Raw genomic sequence first — 18,942 nt, forward strand, 5'->3', positions numbered from 1 at the left:
CCTTTTTCCGCAGTATATTTATTTTATGATGTAATTTGTTTATTTCTTTTAAAATCCTTTCTTCACCGTTATTTACACCTTTTAATTAATTGTCATGCACATACCTAATATATTTCAAATCATATTTTTTCATAACATTAATATATTTTCTTCTATATTTTATATGAATAATTATTAGCTTAGTAACGCTGACTTTTATTATTTAATTTAAATTAATTTTGTTGAAGTATTGTTTTAAAACTTTGATAATTTCTATTTTTCAGGTTATTATTCATCATTGCCTCACTTAGTTTTAATTTTCTTTACAAAATTTTAATAGTTTCTTTTACTGATATAGATGGATACAAATTATCTACATGAAAAATACAATCTTGCAGTTTTCTATTATCCTTACATTTTTTTCTGTTGCTTCTACTGATTTTTTTTGCTTTATATTGTTTTTTCAATATCTTTGCTAGGTACTTTGGTAATCTATATACCAGGTGCACTTGTGTAATTTATTATAGGACTTATTGGATAATCTTTCTTAAGAATTTTAACTTGTGCTCTCATAACTGATAAACTCAGATTTATACTAATGTATTTGTAACCATTCTCATCAATTAAGTTATTAGATTCTTTTATAAATTATTTGGTTTCTTTTTGATACACATCAATTTTATTTCTCTTTTCTGTTATACACACTTTAATTTAGAAAATGTTCTGTTTTTTACATAGTCTTCTTTCTTAATAGTAACTATTGCATTTCCTTTATCTGCTTTTACAAGTAATACATCATCTTTTAATTTCTTTTTTACTTTTTTTGTTACTTTGTCGTTTATATACTTCATTTTTATTGTTTAATATTTTTCTAATAGAATTTTTTATTAATTGTGCTGCTAAACATGTTGCATGCTTCTGTTCTATTGTAGATATCATGTCTATTCTACTGCATTCTCTACAACTATAATATTTTTATCTACATTTTGCACAATGTTACAATTTTTTATATTATGTTTTAATCCTTTGTTCAATAGTTTGTTTTTCTTATTTGTCAGTATTCTATGTCTTAAGTTTAAAATGGCAATATTAACAACTCTGATGGAATTTAATTTTCATACTCTTTTCTTTCTCATCACTTTTATTTTGGTTTAGTATAGCCTGTCTAACTTTTTTCTTCATCCATTCATTTTTTATCATTTTATTCAATTACATTATTTTTTATTTCTTTTATTATATTTTATTTACTGTATCTACTAAAAAATACTGATCAAGTTGCAAGCGTAGATGCATAAATCCTCTGTTAATTTTCTCTATTTATAATGTTTTAATTTCCATTTTTATCAAACTTGTTTTTGCCTTTGAAATTGCATTTGTTGCTGTTGTTCTTAATTCTAGCATAATTTGGTATTATTTGATTGAAAATACATTGTTTGTTGATCCATATATTCAATATTGTCTTATGTAATTTCCTCTTCACAGTTCTGGACTGGTTAACCTTACTTAAAGTTATTATTAAAATATATACATTTCTTATAAGTTGTCACAATTTTTATATTGATTTCATTTACGTACCTTTCTTAGTTTTATCGTGACTAAATCAGATGTTGACATGATTTGGACACATTCCATTTTCAAGCTCGCTGTACTGGCACTTCTCCTTTGTAAGGTCACACACCTTACCCCATTCATATCACACATTATCTGGCTAGTCCCTCTTCCTGTCCTTTGTTATCTATCATTTATGTTCCATCTATTTTATGACATTTTATTTTCTGTGCAAAATAAGATTCTTCTGCTTGATTATTAATCTGTTCATTTATAATTTGTTTTTTCAGTATTTTTTTAATTTTCTAAAATATTATATCCTTTTCCTTCTTTACAATTGTGAATCAGTTTCATTGAATCTTTTGTTTGCAGTGGGTTATGTCCTTTTTTTAAGCATGTTGCTAAGATAGATTCTTGTTTCTGTGTTTTAAAGATCTGTTTTATAGATATAAAAAAAAATAAATAAACAATAGTTCATCATTGTTCATAGATTAGTAGCACAGCAATAAAGAAAATTAAAATTTAACTATATTTTTGTTATAATTACTTAGATTAGTATGTTATGTAATGAAATTTATTTAGCTTAACTTATTCTATTATAATAACTGGCTGAACTGCTTTTCTTATCATGGTCTTGCAATTCCAGATCCACAAATATTTAAATCCTTTGTCGCTTTTCACTGTTCTCACTGGTACTAGCACTTTTTCTTTCTGGAGATAAGATTTCATCATTCAGATATAGAAGGAAATCAGGTGCAAAATTTAAGTGATGCATCAAAAAATCTTGTTTATTTAATTTTTCTTTGCAGTAGTTCCTCTTTCTATTCTTCTTGCAAATTTTATCAGTATTACTGGAGGTTTGTCATCTTGGCAACCACAAAGATAACAGATATCGATCTGTTGATCTGTGATGTTACGTCCTAGAGTAGTGAATCCCAAACTGTGTGCCGCAGCACCCCAGGGAGTCATGGCCTCTTCACAGGGGCGCTGTAAAAGATTCATAATTAATTGAACCAAGACATTTATAATTATTAATTTAATGTTAATAAAGTAAAGTAATGAAGATACATGAGTTTTATTTATTATTATCTCTTACGAGTAGTCATACTTTTACTTAGGGTAGGACACCATGGAAAAATTTTGATTGAAGAAGGGCACTGCAACTCAGACAAGTTTGGGAACTACTTTCCTAGAGCATTTCCAACCATCTTTATTACCCTCAGAAGAATTATGCAATTCCAGTTAATTCTGGAATGTTATAGTTAGGAAACAATGCGATGCAAATCTTCATTTTCTTTTTCATGGTCATTAATTTCTTTAGGTTGAGCTTTGATTTTCTTAAGACATAAGGATAACTGTTTTTCTTGATTAATTTTCTTAAAGACATCCTTAAAATCTGTATGACTGTTCAATAGAGTTTACTAATTCTCACTCCATTCTTCTGTCATCTTCTCTCATTTCATGAGTAGATGGACCACCTGTGGTAGCAAAAAGTATTTTGATAAAATTTTGCACCCAGACTCTTGTATATGGGATAGTTGGTAAAATTTTGGGGTCAATATTTCCAGGAGGTTGGTGGGGGGGTTTATTTTTCATAATTTTGCAAACATAACCCCACTTTATATTAAGCTCAGTACACACATACATGCTTATCTTATCATTTTAATAAAATTTCCGCTTTCTGAAAAATCAAAAAAGCTATCTTTTTCTTTATTATAAATTTTTTAACCAATTTTTTAAAATTTCTTCCTAGGTATAATATTAGTGCAAGCGACTCCAAAAAAAATAATTTGGATGTAAATAGTGGGTGGGGAGCCAATTAAGTTTTTAAAATATCAATTTTTTTTAATTTTCGAAATCATTATTTGGTTTATTTAAACATATAATGATAATTTTACAATAAAATTTTATCATAAATTACCCCCCACCCGAAAACAAATAATCTTAGGTAACTTTTTTCATCTGTAATTATTTTTCAACTATATTAGAATAAATAACCAATGCTAAAAAAATATTACAACTTTGTTGTCAACTTTATTTTTATTGTTTGATTACTATTTGGGTAAATATGGAACATTACTTTTGTTTACTTGAAGAGTAATTCAGGAGGAATAGGAAATAATTTGAGAACTAATTCTAGAGCTTGAAATTAAGAAAAAAAGATTCATACAAAAATATGACTGAAAAAAATCATACTCACTTTGTTATAGAGTTACGGCTAGTGAAAATTTTCACCTAAATTTTAGTTTCCTGGTGAAATGAGGTCGTACTGAAATTTTTAAGGCATTATACAAGGGGTAAACTTGATTTCTTATGTTTTTTTTATCTGGAAAACTGAATAAAACAGGTTCCAGAATTGTATTCCTCATAGTTATCATGATACCCAATGTAAAACGAAAATATTCGGCAATGAAAAACTGTTTTTCTTCAGTGTTACAATAACTTCGTTAAATGACTAAATAGATGCATAAATTTTATTAGCTAAACTTGCAGAGAATTTAATTCTGAGAAAATTGATGTAATAAAATTCATGATAAAACCAAAAAAAATCAACTTTTACTGTTATTTAATAACAAAACTTAATAAAAAAATGTTATGAATTTGTAAAAATTAAAAACAATTAAACTTAGATCTTTGAAAAATTAGGTTGGCAACACTAACTGTATACTTCAAAATTAATTTGAATACTATTCATTGTTGTCGTAATATTGTGGTTACATGTTAATAATAAACGTTAGGCAGTTTAGTTGTTTTTGACATAATTTTGAATGTTTAGTTATTTTTGAGAATCAGTTGAATCTAAATTTAAAAAATCGAAATTCCATTTAACGTTAATGTTGTTTAATACTATCAATGAAATTATAATTTATTATAAACTAATTAATGAACATAAAATACATTGTCCAATTGACAATACTAAGCAATAGTAAAACAAATCAAACAGACAAAATATAAAATAAGCCACAAACAGATTACAATGAACTCGAAAAGTATAGTGCTGATAATTTTGTAACAGGAATGTTAAAATAGCACCATGATCAACGTTGATCAGTTTCCTTTGTAAACTTCTCATAAACAAAAATAAAAAATCTACCTTATTAAAATCTCAATTTTACATAATAAACGATTTAAAAAATAGTCCAGTAAGAATTAGGCTTAAAGACTTATAAAGTTCATTTGGTCCCTTGTACACAACAGACAATGTGATGATCAAGGTTGTTCTTTTAGGAAACCCTGAAGTTGATTTCAGATGGCTATTTGATCTCTGAAAGAATCAGTTTCTGAAAAAATCCCTGGAGGAAATATAATATACACTGGAATATAATAGGAGAACAAAAGTCACATAAAGCAACAAGTGCTGCTACTTGTAGTTTCATTTCCCTATTACTGACATTCTAATACACTTAGACCCATTCCTCTCTAATTTTCTTTCAGCCACCATTGTTGTGAAGACAATGCTTATATGGCCAACGCATCTAAAAAAATGTGCAGTGATGAATTTTTAACAATAGAAAAAGTGAATGCTAGTGATATTCATTGTTATCGAAAAGCAGTTTATGGTGATGAAACTGTTTATCAAAGTACTGTAAGTAGATAGGCAATAAAATCTCTTACATCAGGAGCTGGTCCCTGATGGGGAGGTCTTATTCTTTGAGGGTTGGCATCCCCACGGCCCTAGCCTCTGCAACTCTTCTTCCGACTACACCCAGAGCTGCAGAACACTTTATACTATACACACACACTACACAAATTGCAATATATATATACCCTTATACAACAACATCCTACACTGTTTTTCTTTTCATTTACACTTGGTGGTGTTGTGACATCTTACAAAATGCAACTGTAATCCAAGGTGGGAAGTATTGTGCCGATGGGTGAATGACTCTACATAATGATTCTCGAGTGATGTCACCTGGGCGAAATAAGTTGTATTTAGCTCTAGCTCCAGTACACGTGCACTCTGCTGTTGTGGTCCATTATATTGCTGGTACTTGTGGAACCAAAATGTCAAGTCCACAGATAAATTCTATGATGGTTGGTGGTCTATCTGGAAAAAACCACCAAACAAAGTGTAGTAAAAAGGTTTCGGTCAGCTTTGTCTGATGAAGATAATATTACTGCAGAAGAGAATATACCAAATTCTACGGCGAGTCTAAGATATAAAAATATTCGTTTTATTGTTCGGAATAATCAGGAGGGTGGCTCTTTCCATAAGACCTTGCCTTTTTTAACAAATGTGTAATTGGTTCTCCAAAGAACATCAGAAAATTATGAGAAGGAACGATTCTAGTAGAAACTTTGAATGATGAGTAGATTGGCTCCCTATTACATCTCAGCAATATGGGCCGCATAAACTTAAGTGCAATATGCCACAAGACACTAAATACCAGCTGGGGAATAATTTTTAGCTGCAATCTGGAGATGGATATAATTGAAGTAGCTGATGAACTTCATAATCCAAAAGTTGTGGAGGTGAAACAGCAGAACGGGTGGGAGAACCAACACCTTCCCTTATATTAACTTTTAATCTTCCGGTACCACCAGAGAAGATTAAAGTGGGTTACCTGTCAGTTCTGGTGCAACCTTTCATCCCCAACCCATGATGATTTTTCCAGTGCCAAGGGTATGGCTATACCACAATTTCTTGTTCAAAAACTGCTATTTACACTCGATGTGCCAAAGCAGGTCACAAAGACACCAACTGCCAGGAAAAGGAAAAATGTACTAACTGTGGGGGAACACATTCAGCTCTATCTCATGATTGTCAAACTTTTAAAGAAGAGAAGTCAATCCTAAAAATCTATACCAAGCAAAGGATTTATTTCCCAGCCACCTGCAGAGAATGTAAAAAGACACCTAGCTCACAGAACCTCATTAAACCAGATAGATGTCTCTTTTGCCATTGTGACATCAAGTAAAATTCCTGTGAATGCAAGACAACCAACAGTGCAGAGTCTGCAGTGAGCCAAAAAAAACTTGTTCAGATGTTGCTGATCAAGTTGCTTCAGAATCTGCCACTGTTTCAGAGCTGTCAAAGATAAAGTCAGTAGCGAATCTAATCGTGGGATCTATATGAAAGTCCCTGTCCCCAAACTTTACCCATGTGGGCAGGAATAATCACAGATGGTGGTAAGCCATCTAAGCTCCCTGTTAAGGAAGCCCCCATAACCAACCCCTCTGGGATGTCTACGACTTCCCATTCTTCAAAATCTCCTCCTCCATCACCTCATACACTGGAGGATGTGGTTGAGGAATCACCTGACCCCAGGGCATTGGAGTTCCTTACCATCAAAAATACGAAAAAGAAAAACCAGATCACATACAACTAAATTTTCCTGTATCTATAACTACCTTTACTTATGAACATTATTCAGTGGAATGTCAGAGGTCTTTGATCCTACATTGAGGGTATTAGTGTTGGCGCGTGCATATGAACCATTAATCATGTGCTTCCACAATGCATCTTCTACAACAAGATGCAATAAAACTCAGAAACTCTTTCTGTGAGAGATATGTCTGTCTAATAGACATATCAATAGAGAGTGGTGATGTTGCTATTTTCATTCAGAATGAGTTGTCAGCTACAAGGATACCACTAGCTACCCTTATTCCTGCTGTTGTTGTTTAGGTCTATCCTGTTCAAATTGCATATCTGCAATTTATATCTCTCACTGAGCTCTGAGTTCAATGATCTAGAAATGTCAAATCTACTTACACAAATCCTATCACCATCGTTAAGAGTAGGAGACCTCAATGTCCACCATATTTCATAGGGCTCCTCTCGAGGAAATATGATAAACACAGTAAGACAAGACTTGGACCTTTGTCTAGTGAATGATGGGTCACACACATACATGTCCTTATCATCTGGTACATTTTCCAACATGACCTCTCCATATGCTCACAGAATTTATTCCCTCGCCTTAATTGGTCTGTTTGCAATGGCTTTCACTGCAGTGTTCACTAGCCAATTATTATTGCTTTTAATGTTGATCCTACAAGGTGAGGAAAAGGCCACAAATATGAATTGTAGAAAAGGCAGATTGGAACGGTCACCATAAAGCCTTCCCATCACAGTATGATGATGGTGTGAACGTCCTTCATTAACTTACGTCCCTGTTACTTGAGACTGCTAATAGGTATATACCACAAACATTGAGAAACCCGAGACGTCCTTCCATTCCTTGGTGGAATGATAATTGTCCAAACGCTATTAGTAAAGGACGGCAGGCACTGCGTAAATTTAACCGCAGGCTTACAGAAAAACATCTAAATTTGTACCATAAGCCTAAAACGGTATGTCGTCGGGTATTCTTAGACGCTCGGTGGAAATATGTGGACACCATCTCACGTCTACTGTGTGGAAAAAGATCCGTGCGATTTGTGGGTCATCAAAACAATCTCTTCTCAGGCTTATTCAAGAAGAAGAACTTTCATCATATTCTGCAGTGACAGCTACCTTAGCAAATACTTTCCATTCGGTGTCTCTCACTTCATCATATAGTAACGAATTTCGGAGGTATAAGATACAGATGGAACTATTACCGTTGAACATTGGTGATTCGGTAGGTGAATTAAATGCTCCATTCGCATTCAACGAGTTGTCGCGCGCACTTAAAAACTCGCGTGACACGTCTCCTGGACCTGACAACATTCGTCTCGTTATGCTGTCACACCTTCCTCATTCGGTGTTACAACATCTATTGAACGTTTATAATGATCTATTCTCTGTACAAGCCTTCCCACCCGTCTGGTCAGAAGCCGTTGTCATAGCAGTACTTAAACCTGGTAACGACAAAGAAAACCCCTCAAGCTGCCGACCTATCTCCTGGACAAGTCCTGTGCAAGGTAATGGAGAGGATAGTGAACCGCAGACTGACGTGGTACTTGGAGAGACATGGCCTTTTATCTCCAGAACAGTGTGGTTTCCGACAAGGACGATCTTCCATTGACCATTTAGTGTCATTGGAAACATCTATTCACAACGCTTTCCTACTACGCCAGCGTCTCGTTGCAATCTTCTTTGATATCAGAAAGGCGTTCGACATGGCGACGTGATATTCTAAACACCCTCAAAGAATGGGGAGTCAAGGGCAATATGGTTGCTTTTATTAGGGGTTTCTTAAATCTCCTTGTTCGTGTTGGAGATTTTCTCGGGTAGCGTTAACTTGGAGAATGGAGTACCTCAAGGAAGTGTATTAAGCACCATCTTATTTTTTATACCCATCAACGGTATTACTAAATGTGTGCAGACGCCTGTTTCGTGTTCTTTATTTGTTGACGATTTAGCTGTACATGTTGCGCCCCGTTCAACAACCACAGCCGAGAGGCTACTACAGAACATTGTTGCATCTCGCCTTGTAGCTTGGTCCAAGGTTACCGGCTTCACATTTTCACCTGAGAAAACAAAACGTGTAGTCTTTTCTCGTCTGCGAGACCCCATTATTCCACAAGTCTTTTTCAGTGGAGAGTTAACTGCTATCTCTCCTGATGTTAGATTTTTAGGTTTATATTTTGATAGCCGCCTTACGTGGGTCAAACACATCAAGGAATTAAAAATGAAATGTTCCACACTTTTAGATTTGGTCCTTACTGCAATACCTTAGCAATACCAATTGGGGTACCGATCGGTCGTGTATGTTGCCTTTTTACTATTCCTTAGTTCGTTCCCGTTTAGATTATGGTTGTGTCGCGCCTACTCTTCAGCGCGTATACCGTGCTTAAAATACTGGATGCTGTACACCATGCTTTCCTTCGGCTCTCTACAGGTGCCTTTAGATCAAGGATGCTTTCGTAAGCATCCTTGTTGACTGCAGTGAGCCATCACTTTGTGGTAGATGAAACCAAGTTTTGGCATCTTATTTTACCCGTCTTAAGGGACAGCTAAATAACCCAGCTTTTGACGCAGTCTTGAAGAATTTTATTTTCGGAGATATGAGGAGCGTCCAAGTTTTACCGCACCTGTAGGTACTCGCGCCTGACGTTTACTGCACTTTAAGAATGTTAACGCACCTTCTATTTTTCCAATTTATCCGTGTTCATATCCTCCGTAGAGAACCAACATTATAAATTTTATATTTGACCTCACGATATACAGTAGAATAAACGCCACCTATTTTCTTTCAACAAACATTTCACCATATTCTCTCCAAGATAAACCCAGATGCAGTAGTATACACTGATGGATCGAAACAGAACGATACCGTTGGATGCGCATCTATTGTTAATAACCGAAGCTTTATGTTTGGTCTACCTGGTATTAAGAGTGTCTTTACTGCTGAACTGTATGCTATAAACAAGGCTTTGAATATCATTAACCCTAAATACCGTCATATCCTTATTTGTAGCGATTCGTGTAGTGTTCTCCAAGCCTTAGAAAAATTTTATTCCAAACATCCCATCGTCACCGAAATCTAGAATGCAATCGCCCAGTTGAACCATCGCAACACACAAGTGAGTTTCTGCTGAATTCCTAACCACGTGGGAATTCCGGGTAATGAACGTGCAGATTCCGCTGCTAAAGACGCTTCAGTACCCATGTTACTACATTCGACTTTTTTAACTATGTGAAACAAACTATTTGCACAAAGTGGCAAGATGACTGAACGGCTATAGTAGATAACAAACTCCGGCACATTAAAGGTTCTGTGTTGCCATGGGGACTCTTCATACAGGAAATTCGTCGTGAGGAAGTGGTCCCCTGCCGATTGCGGATAGGACACACGGGAGCTACTCACGGGTATCTGATGTCAGCAGTAAACGCGCCACTATGCAGATGCAACTGCCCCTTGACTGTGCGCCAAGTTCTTGTAAAATGCATACGTTATGCGGTCTTGCGTCGTAAATTTGAACTGCCCAGGAATTTTCGTCAAATCCTGGGCAATAATAAAGAAGTTTTAGACCAGATGTTTTTGTTTCTCCAGAATGCTAATATTTTACATACTTTTTAATAGTATTTTTTGATTTTTTTTACAGTAGTTGTATGTTTCTGTGTCTAAAATTAAGTGTTTTATTTGTTTTAATTTTTGTTATTCTATTGGATTTTCTATTTATATATTTTTTTTTTTTCTGGGGATGATAAATAACAAAATTGTTTTTCACCCAAAATAAAAAAAAAAATCAGGAGCGGGTAAAGTGAATATTGAGGATGAACTTTGTGATGATCAACTGATTTCTGTGACTGATGAGAAGCACTAAAAGGAGTTAGATGAATTAATTCAAAATAACTGTCACAACACAGGTAGAACATAATTAAAAGACCTAAGAAGATGAGTGCATCATGTATGGCTGATAATACTTGGCCATACATATTGCATGCAACAATATGTATGGCCATAATGTTGCATGCCTGGCATATTGCCATATTTTTGGTAAGAGCCAATGCTCTGTGAAGTTGAAATTTGAAACTATTCCCTCTAGAGACACCCTCTATACTTAGTAGATTTGGTGCCCTGCAATCTTCACTTCTTTCCACAATTGAAGAGGATTGTTGAGGGTATTCATTTCACCATGGATAACAAACTGAAAGTCAGTGAGGTCGTGAATCACGGAAAGACCACCAGCATTCTATGTAGATAGAATGAGTAAACGGTTCACCATTGATAGAAGAAATGCATAGCTGTAAATGGTAGAAAATTAAATATACATTTTTTTTGCAAATTAAAAGTACTTTTACATCAAATTCGTTGCATTTCAGTCGTCTCTCATAAACTAAAAAAAAAAATTAACAAAAAACAGAGATTGTATATATATATATATATATATATATAAAATATTAAATGAAATATAAATCACCAAAACACTGTAAATAGTAAGTTAAACATCATATTAATTCCAAGAATTGATTTTCACGGGATCCTGCATTTTCAATTGTTATTATATTTTATAATTACAGTAAAACATTTATTTAAAATTGTGTATTTATATTATATTTCATATAATATTACAATTTTATTAGCATAGTGGTCAATATGTAAATGAAATATTTGAATTTTCAAAAAATAAAATATATATATATAAAATTTAAAGCAGAGAGAAATTTAAATTGTTTTTTTTTTTTTTTAATTATTATACACAAAAGGAAGAATTTTTTACAAATCTTTTTATCAGACTTTAAGCATATGCAATTAAAAGAAATGGACAAGGATTTAAATAAAGAAAACAGTTTGTAGTGTAATAAACAGTTCTGCTTCAGAAATTACAAGAATGTTCTCTTTGGATGATCCTGAGAAAATGAAAAAAATAGGTCAAAAAGTGATAAAGACAGATATAGAAAAAATAAAGAATATTTCAATGAGTATCAAAATAAGATCATTTTATGGAGACCAGAATGCTAATAAGAAACACTAAATGAAGTTTTGAAAGAACCTTAACGATTAGAAATAGAGAAGTCTAAAGACACAGACAAGTGGTTATAAATTTAGGAAAGAATTTTTATGTCAGTGTAAAGGTTGATATAACCTTTGGTTATTTTATTAATACTCGTATTTACTAATTGATATTATCATAAAATAAATAAGATTTTATTTATTTAAGTAGTAAATTGATGCAATATTTTAATTTTGATGATCTTGTTACATAAAGAATTTTAGTAATAAGAAAGTATAAAAAAAGTGATATTTTGCAATAAAGAAATTTTATGTATATATATAAATATCTTACGTACATCTTTTACTATTTTTTTAAATTATGTTATATTAAATAGAAATAAAAGGGATGAAAATCCTTTAAGAGATTGTTATTTGGGATTAATAGTGATAACTAAAATTTTGTATAAACACTAGATTTGGTTAAACCTTTATAATTCTTTCATATTACTCATCACAGTTTAGAAAACCACAATTGACATGCAGGATGGAGATGAACTGCTGGACCAGAAACTGGCTACTAGCTACCTACAACACCCTGTTGTGAGTACATTAGCAGTCTCAGTACTACTTTGTTTATTCCAGATAGACCTAGTTTGCATCCATGTGTACATTTTCTAAACTTGACAAGCAATAAAAGCTTTGTAGATTTTAATATTTTTTTATATATAATAAACAAATGTATGTTTTTTTATCTGTAAATCAATCATTGTTGGAGTGAAAACTCTATAGTAATTAAAGGTAAATGATAAAAGTCGCATTATTAGTAATTGAGTTAAGAACTATGGTTCAACTTGACTGATACATTTAAATTTTTTCTTAAACTTTATGTAGACAATATTTTTACAGAACTATTTAATTAAATAAATTACAATTTTTTCTCTAATAATTTTTTTATTCTAATGATACAAGGTTTCACCTACTTTTTTTTTAGAGATTGATATTTCTGTGTAATAAAAAATACAAAAATGTATTAGTTTAATATTTAGATTCAAAAATTAAATAGATAGAAAAAAATAGGAATAATTTATAAATTAAATAGATATTAATATAGATTATATGTGTTTTCCGAAACTACAGTTGACAGTTTTTGGCAATAAGCTGCACCATACTGTGGCTAGTGTATTGTGACATTATTCAGTATGTAGCATGGTGGGAGTCCTAGATATTCCTCAACTCAGTTGAACGTTTTTGTGAAGTATTGTCAATTTATACTGAATTACTTGTTTGTTTTTATTTTTACTTGTCCTGTTATTTTATTCACTGATGGAATCATATACCAAATTAAGTTTGATGCATGAATAGAGTCTTTGACAGTCATATGTTTTGTTTTAATTTATACATGCCAAAGCTTGACAAGTAGTTTGTGAACCTTCATGCAGATTTCTTATAAAATTTTCTGATAAATTTTGTAATATATTTAGTTTGAAATATGTAAGAAAATGCAATATAATATAAAATTAAACTATTGTAATTAATGTTGTTTGGCTGAGTTCAGAACTGGTCAGCCTTTTTCTATATTCATTATATTATATGATATGTAACAAACCATATTACTGGAAATAAATCTGATTAGCTATCTTCTTTCCATCTGACTAATTCTAATTTCCAACATTATCCCATAATCTTGTGATCCTGACAGCTTTCATTTTATCAAATGGTCCCTGCCAATTATGAAGACATACAAATTGATGAATAAATACATTGTAGTAATTTTTGTAGGTAAGAAAAGGTGCTTTGAGGCAATAACAGCATCCATGGTTGTTGATCTATAAAAATAAAAAATGTTAAAAGAGAAAATAAAGGGATCATAATTTAAAAATCATTTCTTATGTAGCTGTAGATCCGGTTTTAAATAGAAAATATAGTCATTTCAAAATAATATTTTCCCAAAGGGTAATTCATTCATTATCAAATCTAACAATCATAAAAATTAGTAAAATTTATGAATCTAACACATTGAAGTGTCTTAAAATTGTTTTTTAGCCAAATGAATTATTTCAGGAGTATGCAAATAAATGTGATTTTAAAGTAATGCCAACTGTAACATTATAATTTATTAAATTTTTTTCAGCTTATGTAGCAAGTGAAATGTCATTTTTTAAATTTCTTTTCTTTTCTATCTTTCCAGTAGTTATTCATTCTTTTTTATTATATTATTTTTTTCTAATAAGTCTATTTCCTGTCTTATTTTCATTTCCTTGAAAATTCTTAATGTTTCATTATTTTGTAAATGATGCTCTGTCTTGTATTGTTTCTTTTGTGATATTCATTTTTTCTATTCAAAAATTTCTAGTCTTCAGACAATTATTGTTCTTATTCTTGTTGAGGTCATCAAATTTTTGTTTTGTGAGTTTGCTGACATCCATTCTTGTTATTTGTCCATAGAGTCTAACTCTCCTTTTTGTGATGTGTCTGACATTTTTTCACTTCCTTCACCTTTGTAGAGGTCTGTACTTTTGTGAAGTTCGCATTCATATTTTTGTTGTTTTCAACAGGCTCAATATTTTCTCTAGGATTCTCCTTTCCTACTTCTCCTGTTTTTATGGATAAAACACATTCAGTTGCATATATTCTTTTTGTTATGATTACTGAGTTATATTCCCTAAGTTTGTCATGATGGAGAGATTCCTTTTACTATAGATGCCTTTGTTCAGACAATATTGAATTCAATTTTCTTCACTCTTGTTTTGTTTGTTTTCACATCTTGTCCATATGTTTATATTATTTTCTCTGTGTATTTAAATTTGCACTCTGCTGAGTTTTGCCATACTTGGTTAGGAGTTTTTGTGGGCCTTCCATCATGTTTCTTGTCGTTCAGTGATGGTTTCTTCACATTCTTCATTCTACCATCTGTGCTGGTTTTTTTTCCTTAGTTATGCCTCTCTTGGGCCACCTTGGTTATTTGATTTTTCAGTTCTTCCCAATTTCCTATTTTAAGATTTTCTAGGTTAATCTTGAACCTTTAGTTTGTGTTGTTTTTAAGTTTTTCATTGCCAAATCTCATTCTTTTTTTGATGCTCATATAAGTTTTCTGAGAATAAATTTAATTTTTAAATAGTGATCTGTTTGTATGTTGATTCTTTTCATGAATTTTATGTTTTATATTTAGTTTTAAATTTAAAAAAAAGAAAATATCTACATGGTCAATTAAAATTTCCTTTAAATTGGTGTTGCTATGTTTTCATCATTTTAGTCAGTTTTTTGAAGTTGTGTACACTAGTTTTAGGTTGAAAGCTTTGAACAATTTCATTTATCTTAGTCAAATTTTATTTGTCTTTTATTTGCTAGAACCTTCCTAATACTTTTCTATATGCTTTCATCCTGATATGGATATAAAGTCTCATTTCTGAAGATTGCAGTAGAATTTCTGTGTTGTCTTTTGAGATTTTGTGAATTTGTTTTCCAAGACTTTTCTTCTATTATTTGGGGCAGGGGGGGATTTCTGTTGGAAGGGAAAATATTTCTAATTGGGAGTGTAGCTTTTAATCAGTTCTGTTATGTTTTTTTTACCACAAATGCTGTCCTTAGGTAAGAGATATCTTTGATTTTTTCCTTCCTAGATATTATAATTTTCCTACTCTATTGTATTTCATTATTATATCAATTTCTATATTTCTTATTGAGTAAGTATTACTGTTTTCTGTTCATCTAGTATTTTTGCAAACTCTTAATTTTCCTGTTTTTAAAAGATAATTTATATTAAGAGTTCCAAAAAGGATTTGTGTTTAGGTTTTACTTTTAGTTTAGGGATTACAGAAGGCCTTAATGCATATTGGTTTGGACTCACCAGAATCCTTAGGCCCAACTGCATTGTTGGTTACAACAGTGGATTTTAATTTCTGATAACCATCTGAAGTATTTATTCTCCTGAAAATTCCATCATGTATGGTTTATTTTAGTGTAATGAGAAATGTGATTGTGTAATTTAAACAATGGTTGTGAGCCATAGAGTGTATCTACTCTTTAATTCATTTGAATTTCTTCGATCTATCAGGGCTACCACCTGGAGTATTGCACCTCTACTTAGGACCTCATCAACAATTTTCTGAAGAACATCTTATAAAAAATTGTTGCTCCAAAGTATTCTGGTGCAGGAGATTTGAGCCCCACAGATATTTTTATAAAAATAAAAATCAACTTAATTATTAAAAATTAGGAGTTTTAAAGATATCAGCTAAGTGATTTTTTTTAATAATTTCTCTGCAGTGTTATATATGTAAGTTTTAAATAAAAAGTTTATGACAAATATAAACACCATTATATAAAGGTAATTTTAAATCAACCTCCAATAACATTTTTAATTTTAATACTAAATTTTCCAAATGTAACCCACTGGGTTGGTCTAGTGGTGAACTTGTCATCACAAATCAGTTGATTTTGAAGTCGATAGTTCTAAGGTTCAAATCCTAGTAAAGACAGTTACTTTTATACAGATTTAAAAACAAGATCGTGGATACTGGTGTTCTTTGGTGGTTGGATTTAAATTAACCACACTTCTCAGGAGTGGTCGACCTGAGAGGGTACAAGACTACACACTTCATTTACTTCATTTACATGCATGTATATCCTAATTCATCCTCTGAAGTAATACCTTACAGTGGTTCCAGAGGCTAAACAGAAAAAAAAACTATACTTTCCAAATGTAATGTATCATTATTAATAATATTATTTATTATAAAAGTGACTTGGAAGAGAGCAGAATCCATACGTATCCGACTTACCCAATTACATACCAAGATTGAAAAATTATATGTTAAAAAATATATTTTTCTGCTAATTGTAATTTATCTAAACATTATAAAGAAATATCCAACAATTAAAAATTTTTATTTATCTAATATTGCTAAATTTTTCCAGTTTACTCGAATGACTTGGAATAATTGGTCTAGATCAGCTAGTTCAGTTTACACGGTTAGTAACAGTTTACTCAATTATCTCGGGATCGACTCGGCTACTTCAGTTCACAGGTTAGTGGGGCAGTTTTCTGCTTGACTAACTCAGAATTAACACATCTAGTTCAGCCCACACAGCTAGTGCAGCAATTGCTGTTCATCTAACATGGAGTTCATAACATGGAGTTCTAACATGCTGCTCATCTATCTCCTCTAGTTCAGTTCACACAACTAGTGCAACTTGTCTAGCTGTTCTAGTACAGTTTAAATAAATTTAGAGTATGAATTAGTTGAGTTGATTATTGATAATAAAGGCTATTAATTAAATCATTCTACTGTTATAAATTTATTTTTCCCATAATAAACAGTACCAATGTTATTCAATGACATAATATCATATTAGTCATACTGACCACTCCTGCAAATTATTCCTTATTGCAATATTTATAAATATATTCAGACATTCATATCTTATTAATATAAATATTGACTTATATTTAAGAAGTGTTTAATGTTAATAAAGAAAGTAATTTTTTTTTAATGTTTGTTTTTTATAACTGACAGAAAAAAAGTGATGAAGCTCTTGGTATAAATTTTCAGGTCATATTTGGTTCTAGCATCAAACAAACCAGTACTACATGTATAACAAAATTCTTGTAGACCAGCAGTGTTATTATTTATTGGTAAAAAAAATGTAATAAATATTGTCTTTTAAATTTTCCATCTTTTGGTAAAAAGATACTTTAGTAAATAAATCACAAACAATTGTTCTACAATGAACAAGTGTCAGAATATTATTTAAATTAAAAAAAAATCAATTTTATTTGATTTTGCTCTTTTATTTATTTATTTTTTTGTTTTTAATTAAGTGGATCCTGAGGAATAGAAAAATGATTTCAAAACCAAGAAGTGACTTATTAATATTTTATTTTAAATCTTATGTATATAAAAATGAATTTTTGTTTGTCCCGAATGCATTCATATGCCATTCATCTGATTGCGATGAAACTTTGGTGAGTTGTGAGCATGCCGGCGAAGATTTCTGCTTTAGTTTGAACCCACTAGAGCTAGATGCACTGGGGTCGAGGTATTTTGAAAAATTGCATTTATGGTCAGATTTTTTTTTCTGGGCTGAAAACTCGATAAATTTTAATTAGAACATTTACAGAGCTTAGAGGACCAGATCAATTTGAGACCACTGTAATTGTTTTTTCTTTAATACTTAATTCAGAAAGTAGGCTAAAAAGAGGATAGGTTGGTAATCAAAAAGAATAAAAAACTCTAAACTTTTTGACTATTTTTTACCTGGCCTTGAAGGTATAAAGGTTTTTGAAAAAGAAAGTTTAAAAATCACTATATATTTTCTTATTCACCAATGGAGAGAGAATATTTAAAAGAAAAAAAAATGCTGTTATTTCACATGTAAATTGTTTTATGGAAGATTTCTGTATCTTTTCATACCATCATAGTTTTTAATTACTCATTGTAAGTTCAAATATTATAATAATCTAATTTTTGCTAATTTAAGGAGAGGAAGGGATACTCAACTTACGACACCATGGACTGTTCTACCTTTCCAGAACAGAACATTTTTGTAAAATAAGTGTTGCAAATATCTTAATATTATAATATTTGTTATAAATATCTATTTTATTGTAAAAACTTTCTTAATTATTTGTCAAAAGAGATTTTTGATCAAAAATATTTTTATTTATTAAAATATTTTTATTCTATGAATTTTTTTTCTTCATATCACAAAACAACAGGATATGGTCCCATTATCAAACTTCTAGTTTGATATATATATATATATATATATATATATAGATATATATATTTAGATTTGAAAACATACTTTATGTAGATAGGATTTGGCTTATTATATAATAATTAAGTATTAAAATTAGGTATCGCACTCTATTATGAAATATTTATTTTAAATATAAATCAGTTTAGACGATCTGAGCATGTACTTATAGAATCCCTAAGTCTATAATAAGATATTAAATTTTAAATAAACTACATTGCCGGCCTTTGTGACGGGAGTGGTAGCGTCTTGGCCTTTCATCCGGAGGTCTCGGGTTTGAATCCCAGTCAGCCATAGCATTTTCACACGCTACAAAAATTATAATTTATCTCATTTTCTGAAG

Source organism: Lycorma delicatula, chromosome 2 (genome assembly GCF_047948215.1).
Source record: "Lycorma delicatula isolate Av1 chromosome 2, ASM4794821v1, whole genome shotgun sequence".
NCBI lineage: Eukaryota > Metazoa > Arthropoda > Insecta > Hemiptera > Fulgoridae > Lycorma > Lycorma delicatula.